The following is a 19,344-nucleotide window of genomic DNA, read 5'->3' as shown; positions in this document are numbered from 1 at the left end:
GATGGTGATGATGATGATGGTGATGATGATTTGATACACAACAAGATTAGTACATAGCAAACAAGATCACTATGCTGGATTTTGTATTTTATCACATGTCGGACACATCCCAAGTGTCTAGGAATGTGTGATGTATACAAAATCAGAGTAGGGTGGCCTTTTGCAGCTGACAGATGGTAATTTTGTCAGCGTTGATTGTTTTGAAGTGCAGGCCAAGGTCTTTAGCACTGTACTCAGTGTGTTGATCACCACTAGGATCAACTTTACTGGCTTTTGTCAAAGTCGTCATCATTGTCTTCTTCTTCTTCCATTTATTTATACCTTGCTTTTTCTCTCCACAAGGAGACTCAAAGTAGCTAACCTGTAGCTCAAAGTGTGGCTTTGACAAGCTTCATTCTTTCTGGCTGGGCTGAAAAGCAACAATAAAACTTGCTGTAAGACCCACTCAGTAGTGAGAAAACTTGACATAATATACACATTCATACCAAGATATGCTTGGACAGACATCTGTCGGGAATTCTTTAGATATTGGATTTTATCTCCTAGGCTTATAATTTGGACCAGGTGATCCATTGCATCTGGACAATGTGAGTCAGTATATTTCACAAGCACTTAGAGTCCATTTGATGACATCAGACTAATGAGCTTGTTGGATTCATTTTAAAATGACTGAACCAGGTCTGAGTTCACTGGAAACACTCATTGCATTATGTAGCTGACCATCAGACATTGAAAGCAAAAAAAAAACAAAACTGGTTGAACTGGGAGTCACAACCTTTCTAACCTGACACAGACCTGGCACAGTCAAGATATTTGCCCTATATTTAAACCATGCAGTGTTAGGCTTGTGGACAAACTTCTGTATCTCCCAGAACCAGCTCTTCATCATTAAGTCAGATGGCAGATGTTGGCCGGGGGAACCATGCAATCCATTTTCCTGAATTCCTGGCCATTCTCTCCATAAACTCTCCATAAACTAGCCTGCTGCTCTCATACTATGCAACGGCCAGTGTCAAAGTTAGGTCAAACTGCCATCCCAATCTTTATGTCCAAAATGTCTGTGATTATGGTTGTCTTAGCCCAGTAGTCAGATAATTTGTTCTTCTTGGGTGCCTGCAAGTCATTTCTGACTCATGGTGGCTCTAAGGCGACTCTACCACAGTGTTTTCTGAGGCTCAGATTACTGATTTGTCAAGGTTTCCCAATAGTTTCCATGGCCGAGTAGATGTTTGAACGCTATTTTTCAGAGCAGTATTTCTCAACCTTTGGGTATTTTGGACTTCTGCTCCTACAATTCGTAACAGTTGGTAAGCTGGCTGGGATTTCTGGGTGATGAAGTCCAAAACAACTGGAGGACCAAAGATTGGGAACTACTGCTTGAGAGACATATCTGTCCACTGCTCAAACAACCATGCTATGCTGGTCCCAATCAGAGACTTCTTTAAGGGAAATTTGTAAAAACTTTGTTGTGATTACTAGCTCTTGCTGCTGTTATTCTACAGCCAAGATATACAATATTTTAAAACAGAGGTTTAACTTTTGATTCTCATGGCTTAAATCTCAGAGATCAATTCCATACAAATCTTCTGTGCCAGCTGCCACGTTCACAACATCCTATGTCAGAATGAGAACTGTGTTTATGTTTATAGAAATGTTACCAGTATTATTCCCCATGCCCTAATTTCCTATGTAAAATGAACTGCTCCCTCCACTGATCAGAAAGGAGGGGGAAGTACAGCAGAAAAGAACAACCTATTGCTTAAAAAAAAAAAAAAACAGAAAACAGGCGGCCATTCATGTTTTTTTTTATATGTTTTAATGGCCCTTGAAACAGAAGGCAAAATTAACCACATGACGTGAGCATTAAGGTCAGGACTGGATTAATCATTATGCTATGTGTTCTATACAGAACAGAACCCCAGGCAAAATTACTATGGTTCAGTTATCTGCTCCCCCTCCCCCTTTTCATAGCAAAGAACCTAATAATTGAGAGCTGCTGTAGCTTAGTCATGGTTTTGACATCTCTCGTTCAAATATCATCTCATCCACAAATGTATTGGATGTCTTTTGGCATGCCAGCCCATCATGTCATGATAATGCAGGAGCCACCAGTGGCGTAATGGGTTAAACCCATGTGCTGACAGGACTGCTGACAGAAAGGTTGGCAGTTAGAATCTGAGGAGCAGGGTGAGCTCCTGTCTGTCAGCTCCAGCTTCTCATGCAGGGACATGAGGGAACCCTCCCATAGGATGGTAAAACATCCAGGTGTCCCCCAGGTAACATCCTTGCAGTCAGCCAATTCTCACACCAGAAGCAACTTGCAGTTTCTCAAGTCGCTCCTGACATGGAAAAAGAAACGTAGCGATAATAATATGGGGTGGGTGGCTAATTAATGTCATTATATAGTTAAGTCATTAGGGATGGTTTTTAAGCGACTTTTAATGTGAATATAAGTGATTTTAATGTTTGTATATATTTATGGTTTTATGTTCCAGCATTGAATGCTTGCTGTATATATGTTGTGCTCCGCCCTGAGTCCCCTGTGAGGTGAGAGGAGCGGAATATAAATGATTTAAATAAATAAATCCATACCTGAAAGATAATTAGTCCTTACCTTGCTCTTGCTCCTATTTGAGTACATAGGATGCCTCCCCAGTTTCAAAGTGAAAGTTCTTCTTTTAGACATCTGGGGGCTTTAAAATGATTTTTAAAAACATCAGGAGAGAATGCTTCTGGAACATGGCCATACAGCCCTAAAAACTTACAGCAACCCAGTGTTTTCGGCCATGAAAGCTTTTGACAATACATTGATTTTAAAAATCGTTTTTACTCTGTACTTTCTTGAAGAAAAATTGCCTCTTTACACATTTATTTATTCATTGCTTTTATATACCACTTTTCTCATTCCTGGGAGGGGGGGGGGGGGGGTCTCGAAGTGGTTCACATCAAATAAATGGCAAAAATTCACATGAGCCCTGTATTCCAAATTGGGATTGGGGTGAAATTTGGGGGTAGGTGTGGAAGGTGGGTCAGATTAATGGAAAGTTATTTAGCCTGATCGTTCCCACCAAAGAAAGTTACCTCTTTTGTTTGCTTCCACATTTGAAAAGCATGGTTTTTCTATATATTTTTGAGTGTGTATGTGATTGTGGGCATGCCTGCCTTCTCAAATCAACATTTAAACTCACTGTATGGCTTCACTTTTTAAACTGGCAGATGCCCTTTTGAGCCAAGGGAAAAAAGAGAGAATACTGTCTTGTGGAGCAGGAATGAAGCTACTGATTTGATCACTATTTAGGGAAAGCAAAGGCACAATCAACATTTTTTAAAAAAACACTCTAAAATGCTATATCTTTTTTAATACAAAGGGAAATACATGAGGCAACCCCAAACCCAGGGGTTCTCAAACTTTTTCAGCTATGGAGCCCTTTTTGAAGCAAATGTTTATCAAGGAGCCCTGGGAAATATTTATATATTATTATCAATATAAATAAAAATATAAGGTTCATTTGTGGGATTAACATAACTCAAAAACCACTGGACGAATTCACACCAAAGTTGGACACAATCCACCTATCAGTCCAACAAGTGACCATCGCTCATAAAAACACTGAAAAACACACCAGAAGAGAATTAAAAAGCCAAGCCAAAAAACAAAAACAAAAACATTACAATGCATGCACAAAACCACATATATACACAAACACACATATATACACATATACACAAATATATATACGTGCATATGCACACATATATAATCGCCTTGAGTCACCTACGGGCTAAGAAAGGTGATATACAAATACAGTAAATAAATAAATAAATACACACACAAAACACATATACACAGACTGGGCCACAGCAATGTGTGGCAGGAGACAGCTAGTATTACATATATCAGGGATGGGTAAACTTTTTGACCAACATAAACTTAACAATATTTCAGTGGAAGACCCCCATGAGCCATCCAATTCAATCCCCTTCTACCATGCAGGAAAAGCACAATCAAAGCACCCCTTGAATAGGGTTTTGGAAGCAAGGAAGGTGAGGGGGAAGGAAGGTGAGGAAAAAAAGTATTTTGAGGGCAAGGGAAGTGAGGGGGGAAAGCTTTTGGGGGCAAGAGGGCTAAGGGGGAAAGGCTTTTGGCGACAAGGGAGGCAGGTGGAGGAGGAAGATCAGGAAAGAGGAGGAAATTTGGAGGGGGAGGAGGGGGAGGGAGGAACCATGGAGCCCCTCAGTAAGCTTCACGGAGCTCCAAGGACTCCACAGAGCACACTTTGAGAACTGCTGCCCTAAGCAGTACACAGCTAATCAATATGAGATGCATCTTAGTAAACCTCCCCACCCAACTGCAAAAACAAATGTGATGGAGAACATCACAGTCTACATCTGCACAATCCAAAAATATTGGGTCAAAACAACCTGTTTCCCCTCCAAATCCCTCCCCCACACACTTCTCATCATTGTCCTTTTGTAGTCCCAGATTGTCCACCACTCCGGAGTAAGTGCAAGCATCTGGCTCCTCATCTCACAGATGTTGTGCAAAATGACACACACAGTAATTACAGAGGGAACATTCTCTTCCATAATCTCCAACCAGGCTTTCAAATACCCAAATGCTCTTTTCGCTGTGTTCCTCATTAGATTTGGGTGTTTACTGCATTTAGCCTGTTTCTCTGCCAGCATACCCAGATATGACTTCATCATTTCTAATTGGCTATGCCAGATCCTCAAAAGTAGTATATTATATTATTATAAAATGTTAGCAAATATATCAATCTCTATAAATCTATTGATTATGCTGTGCAGAGAAAAGCAGGAATGGGGAAATAAAAAGACAATTGATGTGAATATCTAAATCTCTGTAAATCTACCAAGCCCTTCAGATGCACTGGCTTACTACTTCCAAATTGCATTATCATTGAGGTTCTCTGCTTCCGCAGTATAGGATGGTTGGGAGTGATGAAAACAACTAGGTATCCTATGCCTGTATCCAACAGTTTATATGAAAGCATCATGTTTGCAGTCAAATTAAATACACTTGTTACTTTTTGCTGTCAAGTTGACTTTGACCTATGATGACCTTATGAATGAGAGACCTCCGTAATTCATTAAGAGATTATGGATTTGTAATAATGGCAGCATTCATGACTTGCATCCTCCAGATGGGAGACACCACCATCTCTTTAAATCACTTGGATTAAGCTACCATTTCCATTTTAAATTCTATCTTCTTAGCTCTCCTGCTGGATGTCTTGTATTTCTAAAAGGAAAGAGGGTAGCTTTTCTTAAAACCACTAACCAGGCACGGAAGGTCTCTGAGCTGCATTTATGACAATGACTGACTGGTTGAAGACAATGATGTGGAGTATTGCAAGCCATCATAGAATAATAGAGTAGGAAGACACCACATGGGCCACCTAGTTCAACCCTCTGCCATCCAGCCTCTGTTTAAAAGCTTCCAAGGAAGGAGCTTCCACCACACTCCGAGGCAGAGAGTTCCATGGCTGAAGAGCTTTTACAGTCGGGAAGTTCTTGCGAATGTTCAGGATGAATCTCCTTTCCTGTAATTTGAACCCATTGCTCTGCATCCTGGTTTCCAGGGCAGCAGAAAATAAGCCTGCTCCCTCTTCCTTATAGCATCCTTTCCCATATTTATACATGGCTATCATGTCTCTCTCAACCTTCTCTTCTGCTGGCTGAACATGCCCAGTTCTTTAAGGCGATCCTCATAGGGCAGTGGTTCTCAACTTGTGGTCAAGTTCCCAGATGTTTTGGCCCTCAACTCCAGAAATCCTAACGATTGGTAAACTGGCTGGGATTTCTTGGAGATGTAAGCCAAAACACCTGGAAACCCACAGGTTGAGAACCACTGTCATAGCACATGTTCTCCAGACCTCTGATCATTTTTGTCACCCTCCTCTGGACACCTTCCAGCTTGTCAAAATCTGTTTTGAACTGTGGTGACCAGAATTGGTCAAAATGTTCTAAATGAGGTCTCACAAAAGCAGAATAGAGAAGCACCATGACTTCCCTCCATCTAAACACTATATTTCTTTTGATGCAGCCCAAAATCTCATTGGGTTTTTTAGCTGCTTCTTCGCACTGTTGGCTCATGTTTAACTTGTTGTCCACAAAGACTCCAAGATCTTTTTCACATTTACTGTTGTCGAGTCAGGCATCACCCATGTTGTATCTTTGCATCGCTGAGGTTTCCTACTGTAGATTGAAAAGCAGTGTCTTATTAGACTAACACAAATTTTGGCAACAAAGCACCATTCACCTTAGCAGGACTACAGCTCCAGTCATCCCATATATGGAGATGAAGGAAGTTGAGCTCTAACATACATAAAGAAGTTAGGCCAAACAGATACACATTGTGGAAACTACAGCTTTCATGAGGGGAGAAAAGCGTATTATGCTACACACAGAGAGTTATGCACACTTATAGAGAAAACTTATATATAGGTCAACTGATATCAAATAGAGCATTAGTCTAATGATGTAGTTCTTCAGGCTGATGAAAAAACTTAGACCACAGGGGAAAACACCACAACAGTAACAGTAACGCTGAACAGAAGCATCTGAACAGACACACTGGATTTTTTTCTTTTTGCAGTGACTAACTAGCTTTGGGGTCCACAAACTTTATAAACAAAGGGCCAGGTCACAGTCCCTCAAACTGTTGGAAGGCCAGATTATAATTTGAAAAAAAAAAATGAATGAATTTCTATGCACACTGCACATATCTTATTTGTAGTGCAAAGAATACTTAAAAATGATAAAATGAAGAACATTTTTAACAAATATAAACTTAGTAGTATTTCAGTGGGAAATGTGGGCCTACTTTTGGCTGATGAGATAGGATTGTTGTTGTTGTTGTTGTTGTGTATTTTTAAGTCATTTCATATTTAGGTTGATCCTGAGCGAGGGCCAGGTAAATGACCTTGGAGGGCCGTATCCGGCCCCAGGACCTTGGTTTGAGGCCCCCTGAACTAGCTACAAAAGTTGTTGATTGCAAAGCAATTAATAACTTGGTAACCATTTCATTTGATTTGCAAGCCAATATTTGTAAAAGTCTCAGGAGGAGACAACTTGAAGTTGAGAACATTTATCATAGATTGAGACATTGTATTGTGTGGTCAACTATCATCAGAGCAGTCAAGATGGCAAAAGTTATTAACGAGGATGACCACACAAGCTTGGACTGGCTGGAGCAGTTTGCTTTTGACTGAGCCAACAAGATATCGCCCTTCTCTTCTACCTGCTCAGATAATGAAGTACAAACTATTTTTGCATGTTCAACTCACTTTTCAGCAATTAATGTAAGGCGAGGTCTAAGAAGGAAAGCAGAAGGAACAGTGAAAAAGGGAGACATTTTAAGCACAGCTTATAAATGAAATGATAAAGAATTTATTTATTTATTTATTTATTTATTTCCGTCACTTTTACCCTGCCCTTCTCACCCCCCCGGGGGGGGGGGGGACTCAGGGCAGCTTACAGAGGAAGGCACAATTTGATGCCTTGTCACATATACAAACATATATAAACAAATTAAACAGTTACAAATTAAAAATTAAAATCATCAATACACAGCAATACAATAACACAGTAGTAGACTAATCCTGAGCTCAGCATTCGGAGTTAATGAGAACTGTCCCTGTCAAATTGGGACAAGGGTGTGGAACAAGGGGACAAGGGAAGCCATAACTATCAATCTAATCATTAATTTTTGTACAATCCAAATACACCTTCACTCTGCTGTAATATTAAAAATGCATGCTTAACTATAGCATAGTACCTTTGCCTTCCCCTACTCCTTTCTACTACATTTACATTCCAGGTGCAGATCCCCACACTTGCTTCTTTATGTATGTATTCAGCAACACCATTTTGACTCATTGGCTTAAGTACCATACATACATTGCATGCAAGACTCCAAATTTAACTCCTGGCATCTATAGAATCTTAGGCAACTGGTACCTCTGGCAAAGACACCAGAAAACAACTGCCCATTGCAAAAAAAATCAGCCTATTTCTCCCAATCTGTTGTTCTGGCCAAGTTGACTGGAGATTATGTGCATTGTTTCTCAATTCGTATTCGACAATGTATAGGGCTGAGTTAGAACTGGCCATTTTCAAAGGCTTGTTGAAACCACCAGGTCTTCAAGCTTTTACGAAAGGAGGGGAAGGATGGGGTCTGTCTTATTTCCCTTGGAAGGGTGTTCCAGAGGCGGGGGGCCACCACTGAGAAGGCCCTCTCTCTCGTCCCCACCAACTGCACTTGAGACAATAGTGGGACCGAGAGGAGGGCCTCCCCAGAAGATCTTAGAGTTCGTGCTGGTTCATAGAAGGAAATGCAATCATGGAGATAGGCAGGGTCCGAACCATTTAGGGCTTTATGACCTGCACCTTGAATTTGGCTCGGCAACTTATCAGCAGCTAATGAAGCTGTTTTAATAGGAGTGTTGTATGCTCCCTATAGTTTGCTCCGGTAAGGAGCCTGGCTGCCGCCCGTTGTACCAGTTCAAACTTCCGGGTCGGCTTCAAGGGCAGCCCCATGTAGAGCGCATTGCAATAGTCCAGTTTGGATGTAACCAAGGAATGGACCACTCTGGCCAAATCAAACTTCACGAGGTAAGGTTGTAGCTGGCGCACAAGTCTGAGTTGTGCAAAAGCCCTCCCAACCACCGCTGACACCTGAGCATCAAGCAACAGCATTGAATCCAGGAGGAGCCCCAAGCTACGGACCTGCGCCTTCAGGGGGAGTGTAACCCTGTCGAGCACAGGTTGCCACCCAATACCCTGGTCATCCCCGCGACTGACCAGGAGGACCTCTGTCTTGTCTGGATTAAGCTTCAACCTGTTAGCCCTCATCCAGTCCATCACAGCTGTCAGACACTGGTTCAGGGTCTGGGAGGCTTCCTTGGAATTCAGTGGAAATGAGTAGTAGAGTTGGGTGTCATCTGCGTACAAATGGTACCCAACTCCAAAACTCCAGATAACCTCACCCAGTGGATTCATGTAGATATTGAAAAGAATGGGGGATAGAATAGAACCTTGCGGGACCCCACAGGTCAAAGGCCATGGGTCCGAGCAGGTATGCTCCAGCTTCACCAACTGGGAGCGACCCTCCAGGAAGGAGCAGAGCCACTGCAGTGCAATGCCCCTGAGACCCATTCCGGAGAGCCGCCCCAGAAGGATACCATGGTCGATGGTATCGAACGCCGCCGAGATATCCAGGAGAACCAACAGGGACACCCCCCCCCCCCCTGTCAAGCTCTCTTCGGAGGTCATCCACCAAGGCGACCAAAGCCGTCTCAGTGCCATGGCCAGGTCTAAAACCAGACTATTTAGGAAATTTCATTACAATTTTCTTTTTATCATAAAATCCTACAGCCGACAGAGAGCTCTGTCGTGGGCTGGTCCATGAGGTCATGAAGAGCTGGAAGCAACTGAATGAATAAACAACAACAACAACAATAACAACAAACATCATAAAACTATACTGCAGGGTCTAGAGATTCCCAAAGAGAGCACCTCTAGGTCCTCCAGTGTGATTGTATGCTGATGACCATCGAGGACATAATGATTCTTAGAGAGGTGTTCCTTCAGATTAAAAAATGTTTGTTTGTTTAATTGCTTTTCCCACTTTCATGGACATCCTGTACCCCTAATCTCAGTAAATATGGATGAAGGGCTGTACAATATGATGCTAGCATAGTCATACATTCTGCATGATAATACTAGATTTTTCGAAAAAGTACAGGAAAGCAGGAAGGACAGTTTCTAAAATTCAGAAAGTGGGAGCCCTACAAAGCAATTTCTTTTCCTTCTGCATCGTACGATATAATGCAAGGAGTCATGACAGTTTCATGTGTATGATAGTATAATATGATGCTACAAGTCAATGCAATTTAATGTTCAAAATAATGTAATACGATGGCCAGGAACCATGGTAAATTTTCTTATGTGTTTCCAGTGGAGATATTTACTGAAGTGTTTTGACCTTACATAATTTTTCTGAGTTGTTGCCAGGTAAAGAATAAACAAGATTGCATTTACATTATTTTTATTTGTTTACGTGTTTGGTTGAGCCATTTGTCTTTTCCATCTAAGAAATTAAAATCCTAACATTGACAATAATCCTTGTGGAAATAAATCTCGGATTGTGCATTGCAATTCTTAGAGAACCCAGTTGAGGCATATACAATGCTATGGAGGGATTAACCAGAGAAGGTTTAAATGAAATGCAGTAGGTCAATGCACAGCATATTATTAATTAAAAGTAAATCCCCCTATTCATGGGCAACATGGATGAACTGTGTGTACATCCAGTTTTAAGGCAATCCATATTTAATACAACCCCTGTTTTGAAGAGGATACTTAAAAGAATCTTCCCATTATTTCTATGGCAATATTTTCCTTAGGATTAGGGCAGGCAATTTGTGGCTTTCCAAAAGCTATTGACCTGCAGCTCCACAAAGATTTGTCACCACCGACTATGCTGGCTAGGGATGATGGAAGGTGCAGTTCAACAGTATTTGAAGGCCACAAATTGCCTAACTTTGCTTTGGATTGTGAATCATATCAAATGGTTATGTAGATGGGTAACTCAAGTTTCACAGACTACTGTATTTCTTTATTTCAGGTTGTTGTTTTTTGTTTTTGTTTTTTAAAAAAAACCCCAATCTTTTTCCTCTTCTGAAGAGCCTAGTATACAAAATCCCCATCTTCCATATTTTTTCCACAGCTGTGAGGTAGATTAATTCAACAAATAGCATCCAGTCCAAAACACCCCACAACCTTCATGGCTGAGTGTGGAGCTGAAGCTAGATATTCCTGGCCATAGTTTGTACATCTTGAACACCTCTGGACACATTGAACAGAGATTTTGCTGTGGATGCATTACTTTTTAGGTAAATATGCAAAAATTGGTCAGGAAAGAGATTCCACTTGAACATTAGAAATAACTTCTTGAGAGTAAGAGCTGTTCAACAGCAGAATATACTGCTTCAGAGTATATCCAAAACTGAACTTGAATGGCAGCTGAACTTCAGCATTGGTCCTCAGTCTCTCCTATATCATACTTCCCTACTACTACTAGGAGCCGTGGTGGCACAATGAGTTAAACCCTTGTGCTGCTGAACTGGGGTGAGTTCTCATCTGTCAGCTACAGCTCCTGCCATCCTAGCAGTTCGAAAACATGCAAATGTGAGTAGATAAATAGGCACCGCTTCGGCAGGAAAAGGCAAGAGACGCTCCAAGCAATCTTGCCAGCCACACAACCAGGAGGTGGCAATGCAGAATCCTCGGCTTGAAAATGGAGGAAAGCACCTCCCCAGAACCAGAGATAAGCACCACCCCCAGAAGCCAGAAATGAAAGGAGAAGCCTCTGCCTCTGTTTCTGTTTGTGTGTCTCATTGTACTGTATATGATTGTAAAGAATGTTTGCCTGTGTATGTAAATGCTGTAATCCACTCCCCTGGGAAGAAGGGCGGAATATAAATAAAGTGTACTACTACTACTACTAGTATTATTCCCAACAGAACCATTTGGGCAGGGATAATCCCAATTATTCTTCTGTGAGTGCAGCCATGAGGTGACACAAGTAAAATTTGATCCTGCTTCCACCAGTTGACTATTCCGACATACAGAATGGTAATTCAAACTGTGGGATAAGAGATTGCACCTAAGCATAAGGAAAAACTTTCTGATGGCAAGACCTGCTCAACAATGCAATGTGTTGTCTGGATTGTGGAGGAATCTCCTTCTCTAGATATTTTAAAGTAGAGGCTGGATGGTTATCTGTCAGGAGTGCTTTGATTGTATATTCCTGCCTGATGGCCCCTGGGGATCTCTTTCAACTTTAAGATTCCATGACAACCTCTGAGCAACCTACTTTCTGAGAGAAACTTCTGATGCTGTTTTATCTGCTTCCTTTGAGAATCATGTAAGCACTCTTCTCCTGGGAAAAGTGGTTCCAATCTTTAAAAGTTAAAAAAAAATCAAATCCATTCTTTTAAAAGTACAAATGCACCAAGGGAGAAAAGAGCTAAGAAAAACCCAAAATCTTGTTGGAGAAGTGGATGAGCAATCATATGGAAGAAGAAGCTGGAAACAAATGTCACGTATAAATATTTTTTTCAATTAGTATTTTCCTAATAACAAAGGCATAAAATTATACAGGGTTAGTCAAAATGCATAGGCCAAACATACATGCATTTTGACTAACCCTGTATTTAAGAGTGTAACTTATAGTGTGAGAACATATTAATAGAATCATAGAATCAAAGAGTTGGAAGAGTCCACAAGGGGCATCCAAACAAACCCAATTATGTATTGTCGAAGGCTTTCATGGCCGGAATCACTCAGTTCTTGTGGGTTTTTTCGGGCTATATGGCCATGTTCTAGAGGCATTTCTCCTGACGTTTCGCCTGCATCTATGGCAGGCTTCCTCAGAGGTCTGCTGGAGCTGGGAAAAAAGGGGTTTATATATCTGTGGACTGACCAGGGTGAGACAAAAGGCTTTTGTAAGTTGGGCTAGGTGTGAATCTTTTCAACTGACCACCTTGATTAGCATACAATGGGCTGACTGTGCCTGGAGCAAACTCTTAATGAAAGGTGCTTAGAAGTCCCTGCCTGTTTTTCTCTCTGCTGTTTAATTTTAGAATTTTTTAATACTGGTAGCCAGATTTTGTTCATTTTCATGGTTTCTTCCTTTCTGTTGAAATTGTCCACATGTTTGTGGATTTCAATGGCTTCTCTGTGTAGTCTGACATGGTGGTTGTGAGAGTGGTCCAGCATTTTTGTGTTCTCAAATAAAATGCTCAAATAAAATAAAACCCAATTATCCTGTAACTGAGGATAATCTTGTTCCTACGTTTCTTCTATAGTTGCAGAAATGTGATCAGAGGAGAAATGTCACATGATTCAAATTATCATCCGGCTCCTGCACTTTTCTATCAGCCATGTCCTTGCAGCTGTATTGCACAAGCCCCTGCCTCGCCCCTTAGTTAGTATATTGCCACTATGCTTGGCTGCTGGTGGTTGTGGATGGTTTATGTTTTATGATGTTTGTATCTGTAATTTTACCATGTTATATTTTAATTTCTGTTTGTCTGGGCTTGGTCCCCATGTAAGCTGCCCCAAGTTCCTTCGGGGAGATGGTGGTGGGAATGGGATACAAAAATAAAGTTGTTGTTGTTGTTGTTGTTATGGCTTACCATGTGCCGCATTCTCTGTTGTGGGTGTTGAGATGGGAGTAGAATGTGTTTTGGACCACAAGCCTTTGACTACTTATATTAATGGAAGCTAAAACGTGATTTTAATTAATTCTGAGTCTACAAATAGAGGTATGTAGGGGCAGCGAGGTACCTCGGAGACCAGAATACTATAACTTTTATTAAAAAATAAATATTTCTGGAAGGATATATAGCCTAACACCTGACCTCAGCAAAGCAAAAGGGTTTCACTAAGTTGGTCCCAGTCTCTGTTATGTGAATTCAATCTCCTTTTGCTAAGATCCTAATGGGAATTGCTGTTAAGTTAAAAAAAAATGTTTCTGTTCTGTTTTTCATTCCTTGCTCCAATCACAACACTAGATGACAGTTCATACAGCAAATTGTTTTTTGGTAATAATTTTTTCATCTGTCTTATCTCTGACTCATTATAGCATTTTGGAAGGGGAAATTAGCATCTTTATGGCACACTTTCTCTCTCAACAACAATTCTGCAAAGTGATTAAAATAGTCTTGATTTATGAAGAGGCAGAGAAGTGGAGCAGTCTCCAGTCTCCTGGCTGTATCATCTGAGCGAAACCAATTCTGCCCAGAACAATCCTGTCTTTGTTTTCTTTCTCTCCAACCCAAGGGTGGCCACACTGCATCTTGGAAATGCTGTCATCCACAGACACTTCAAACAGCAGATAAAGGTTAATAAAGAAGGTGTGTGTGTGTGTGTGTGGTTCTATATTGACAATTTCCCCCTCCTTCAAATGGTAGGAAACATCCATGTGTATAGAAATAAATACTACACACAAACACATGCAAAATAATAACATACAAAAGTAGTAAGTCACCCAAGTTAGTTATCAAAATGTGGCTTTTGCAGACTATAACCCACTTCAGCATTTGAATTAAATGCTATCTGTCATCCATTAGTGGACTTGTAGCATCCACTTGGGTTTGGTTCCAGGACTGCCCTGTGGATACTGAAATCCACAGGTGCTGAAGTGGGCAAAATCAAAGTTTTCTTTCTGGATATGGGGGGGGGGGTGGTATTTCCGAGTTGCTGATGGTTGAATTTGTAGAAGGGAAATCTGTGGATATGGAGGGCTGACTGTTTATATAACATACATATTGTGTTACAATATACATATTGTCGGAGCAATAAACAGTGAGGTCAGAAGAAAATTAAATGGACAAAGTACGGACAGTAACAATTACATTATCAACACTGGCCATTTTCAAAAACTGTTGCTAGCAACACAAATACCTTGCCATTAGGTAAGCCAATTAACACTCCTAGTGTGATAAGAAACATTATCAGATTGAAACCTCGAATAGTAGATTGGAACTTGTCTCTTGGGAGACGGGAGCGTGCTGCTGCGTGTTTTGGAATCCAGGACTGCCATTTCTGATGTCGGATCAGCAACAATAGTGGAAGGGATAAAAAGACAGTGGCTCATATTACAGCACAGTAAAACCAAATTCTATCTGCAAATTTTTGAAGAAAAAATACATTGTCAGATAGAAATGCTTCCCCATATCTTTTTTGGTAATTTCTAAACTTTTACTTATATCCAGCAGTTGCTTTCTATTAAATTTCTGTGTAGGGTTATTGTTGTTGTTCACTTCCGTAGCATGGGCTTCTGTTTACTTGGGCTCTGAAAGAATAGTTTTGTGTGAATATCTGCATTATGTAATGTGGCAGCTGTGGGTGGGTTGTTGGCAATGAGCACTGAACGCAAGACCTCTGGCACTAACATCTGAAGCTTTTTCTTCCTGGGAGTTTTTTTAAAACCCTCTCAAGCCCCAGAGCAAATTCACAAAGCACATTCTCTGACCCAGATTCCAGATATACATAGTAGTCCACAGTTAATAATAAAAAAGAACATTACCACTCTAGAGGCACCCTTGATTATATGAATAAAGACAACATTAACAGATTTGTGGATAGATAGAATACATTCTGCTAATTATATTTTGCATATACAGTATACTATAAATGTGTTTCCATCTAGAGCAGTATCTTCTATTCAGGCACCGCTGTGCAGATTGATCCAGATGCTGGAGATATCTATCTACTATCTATCTATCTATCTATCTATCTATCTATCTATCTATCTATCTATCTGGTAAAATTGTTCCAGATATTGACTCTATCCTAAACTTAGAGCTCTGGATCATTTTTGAAATGTGACATGTAATAAAACACATTTTGAAAGACAATCAGCGTTTGAAGATTTTGCAAAAGACTGGAGAGATAGAATATACTCTGCTAATCATATTTTGTATACATATGACAAATATAGAATTATTGAGTTGGAAGAGGTCCACCGGGGGAGGGGGACAACAGCCTTGCGAACACTACTTTACCCACAATATCTGGGAATCGCCAGAAGGCTAAACGGAGGGCTGCACAAACACAACAAGGACCAAGTACCCAAAGCACAATAATCCCAATTAAACAGCTCAGGGGAAGATCTCAGGGGCTCACATGTCTTTACACTAATGCACAGAGCATGGGAAATAAACAAGACGAACTCCAACTTTTAGCACAACACCACAAATATGATATCATAGGGATCACTGAAACCTGGTGGGATGACTCCTATCGCTGGAATGTAGATATCGAGGGGTATAACCTCTTTCACAGAAACCGAACAAAGGGGAGAGGAGGCGGAGTAGCCTTATATGTCAAAAACTCTTATGCTACAGAAGAGATTCAAGACAGCAATCTGGGAAACCAGCTTGAAATCATCTGGATAAGAATCAAGGGAACTGGGACTCAAAAAGATGTCGTTGTAGGCGTCTACTACAGACCCCCAAGCCAGGAGGAAGAACTTGATGAAGTCTTCTGCCAACAGTTGACCAAACAGGCACAGAGAAGAGATGTAGTAGTCATGGGCGATTTCAACTATCCCGATATTTGCTGGAAAACAAACTCGGCCAAGAGTACAAGGTCCAACAAATTCCTCGCTTGCCTTGCAGACAATTTCATGGTCCAGAAGGTAGAAGAAGCAACAAGGGGATTGACTACTCTTGATCTCATCTTAACAAATGCGGAGGACCTGATCGATGCGGTCGAAGTGGTAGGATCCTTAGGGGCAAGTGACCATGTGCTCCTGCAATTTGAGGTACAAAGGAAGGCCGAAACTAAGACAAGTCAAACCCGCATTTTGGACTTTAGGAGAGCTGATTTCCAAAAAATGAAGGAAACGCTGAGCAGCATTCCGTGGACACAGATACTAAAAGACAAGGGAGTTACGGATGGATGGGAATTTCTCAAGAGTGAAATACTCAAGGCGCAATTGCAAACTGTGCCAACAAAGAGAAAAAATAGGACAAGTGCAAAGAAGCCAGAATGGATGTCCAAAGAACTTCTAACTGTGCTAAGACACAAAAGAGACATGCACAAGAAGTGGAAAAAGGGAGAAATCACCAAAGAAGAATTCAAACAAATAGCCAACACCTGTAGGGAAAAGGTCCGCAAGGCTAAAGCAAAAAACGAGCTCAGACTTGCCAGGGACATTAAAAACAATAAAAAGGGCTTCTATTCTTATGTCAGTAGAAAAAGGAAAAACAAGGAGGCGATAGGACCTCTTCGAGGAGAAGATGGGGCAATGCTGACAGGGGATAGGGAAAAGGCAGAACTACTTAATGCCTTCTTTGCCTCGGTCTTCTCACAAAAAGAGAGTCTTCAACCTCAGCAAGATTGAGTGGATGAGGGTTTGGAGGACATCCAACCCCAAATTGGGAAAGAAGTCGTTCAGGAATACCTGGCCGCTCTTAATGAGTTCAAGTCCCCAGGGCCAGATCAACTACACCCCAGAGTATTGAAGGAACTAGCGGAAGTCATTTCGGAACCATTGGCAACCATCTTTGAGAGTTCTTGGAGAACGGGAGAAGTTCCAGCAGATTGGAGGAGGGCCAATGTGGTCCCAATCTTCAAGAAGGGAAAAAAGGATGACCCAAACAACTACCGTCCGGTCAGCCTCACGTCGATACCGGGCAAGATTCTGGAAAAGATTGTTAAGGAAGTGGTCTGCAAACACTTAGAAACAAATGCAGTCATCGCTAATAGTCAACATGGATTTATCAAAAACAAGTCATGTCAGACTAATCTGATCTCTTTCTTCGATAGAGCTACAAGCTGGGTAGATGCGGGGAATGCCGTGGATGTAGCGTACCTGGATTTCAGTAAGGCCTTCGACAAGGTCCCCCATGACCTTCTGGCAAGGAAACTAGTCCAATGTGGGCTAGGCAAAACTACGGTGAGGTGGATCTGGAATTGGTTAAGTGGACGAACACAGAGAGTGCTCACTAATGCTTCCTCTTCATCTTGGAAAGAAGTGACAAGTGGAGTGCCGCAGGGTTCCGTCCTGGGCCCGGTCCTGTTCAACATCTTTATTAATGACTTAGATGAAGGGCTAGAAGGCATGATCATCAAGTTTGCAGACGACACCAAATTGGGAGGGATAGCCAATAGTCCAGAGGACAGGAGCAGAATTCAAAACGATCTTGACAGATTAGAGAGATGGGCCAAAACTAACAAAATGAAGTTCAACAGTGACAAATGCAAGATACTCCACTTTGGCAGAAAAAACGAAATGCAAAGATACAGAATGGGTGACGCCTGGCTCGAGAGCAGTACGTGTGAAAAAGATCTTGGAGTCCTTGTGGACAACAAGTTAAACATGAGCCAACAATGTGACGTGGCGGCAAAAAAAGCCAATGGGATTTTGGCCTGCATCAAGAGGAGCATAGTGTCTAGATCTAAGGAAGTAATGCTACCCCTCTATTCTGCTTTGGTTAGACCACACCTGGAATATTGTGTCCAATTCTGGGCGCCACAATTCAAGAGAGATATTGACAAGCTGGAATGTGTCCAGAGGAGGGCGACTAAAATGATCAAGGGTCTGGAGAACAAGCCCTATGAGGAGCGGCTTAGGGAACTGGGCATGTTTAGCCTGAAGAAGAGAAGGCTGAGAGGAGATATGATAGCCATGTATAAATATGTGAGAGGAAGCCACAGGGAGGAGGGAGCAAGCTTGTTTTCTGCTTCCTTGGAGACTAGGACGCGGAACAATGGCTTCAAACTACAAGAGAGGAGATTCCATCTGAACATGAGGAAGAACCTCCTGACTGTGAGAGCCGTTCAGCAGTGGAACTCTCTGCCCCGGAGTGTGGTGGAGGCTCCTTCTTTGGAAGCTTTTAAACAGAGGCTGGATGGCCATCTGTCAGGGGTGATTTGAATGCAATATTCCTGCTTCTTGGCAGGGGGTTGGACTGGATGGCCCATGAGGTCTCTTCCAACTCTTTGATTCTATGATTCTATGATTCTATGATTCTATGATTCATAGGCCATCCAGTCCAAACCCCTGCCAAGAAGCAGGAAAATCACATTCAAAGCACCCCCGAGAGATGGCCATCCAGCCTCTGTTTAAAAGCCTCCAAAGAAGGAGCCTCCACCACACTCCAAGGCAGAGAGTTCCACTGCTGAACAGATCTCACAGTTAGGAAGTTCTTCCTCATTTCAGGAGAAATCTCCTTTCTTGTAGTTTGAAGCCATTGTTCCACATCCGAGTCTCCAGGGCAGCAGAAATATGATCAAAGGTTTGGAGAATAAGCCTTATGAGGAGCGACTTAAAAAGCTGGGAATGTTTAGCCTTCAGAAGAGAAGGCCGAGAGGAGTCATAATGAGGGCCATGTATAAATATGTGAGATGAAGTCATAGGGAGGAAGGAGCAGGCTTGTTTAGTCGCCCTATATTCTATTCTGGCAGTTCTGTTCAGATTGATCCAGATCCAGATTTATATATACATCCAGTGAAATTGTTCCAGCTATTGGATCTTTGCCAAAATCGGAACTCTGAATCATTTTTGAAAATGTGACATGTTTCCTAGAGGAAACAATTCACAAAGATGTATCTGTGGGGATCATTCAAGGCGAGATATCCTATGGATGCAAAATGTTCTGACAGAAGTGGGTGCCTAATACAATTGCTCAAGATCAGCAAGGACATTTGTACTGTTTGGGCAGATGGAGTGCCACCCACCTAATCCTCAACACACACACAGACCAGATGTAGTTGGTTGGCTCTGCTTCTGGTGACTCTTGG

This window comes from Anolis sagrei, chromosome 3 (assembly GCF_037176765.1).
Source record: "Anolis sagrei isolate rAnoSag1 chromosome 3, rAnoSag1.mat, whole genome shotgun sequence".
NCBI lineage: Eukaryota > Metazoa > Chordata > Lepidosauria > Squamata > Dactyloidae > Anolis > Anolis sagrei.
The sequence above is the reverse complement of the archived record's forward strand: the minus strand, read 5'-3'. Positions refer to the sequence as shown.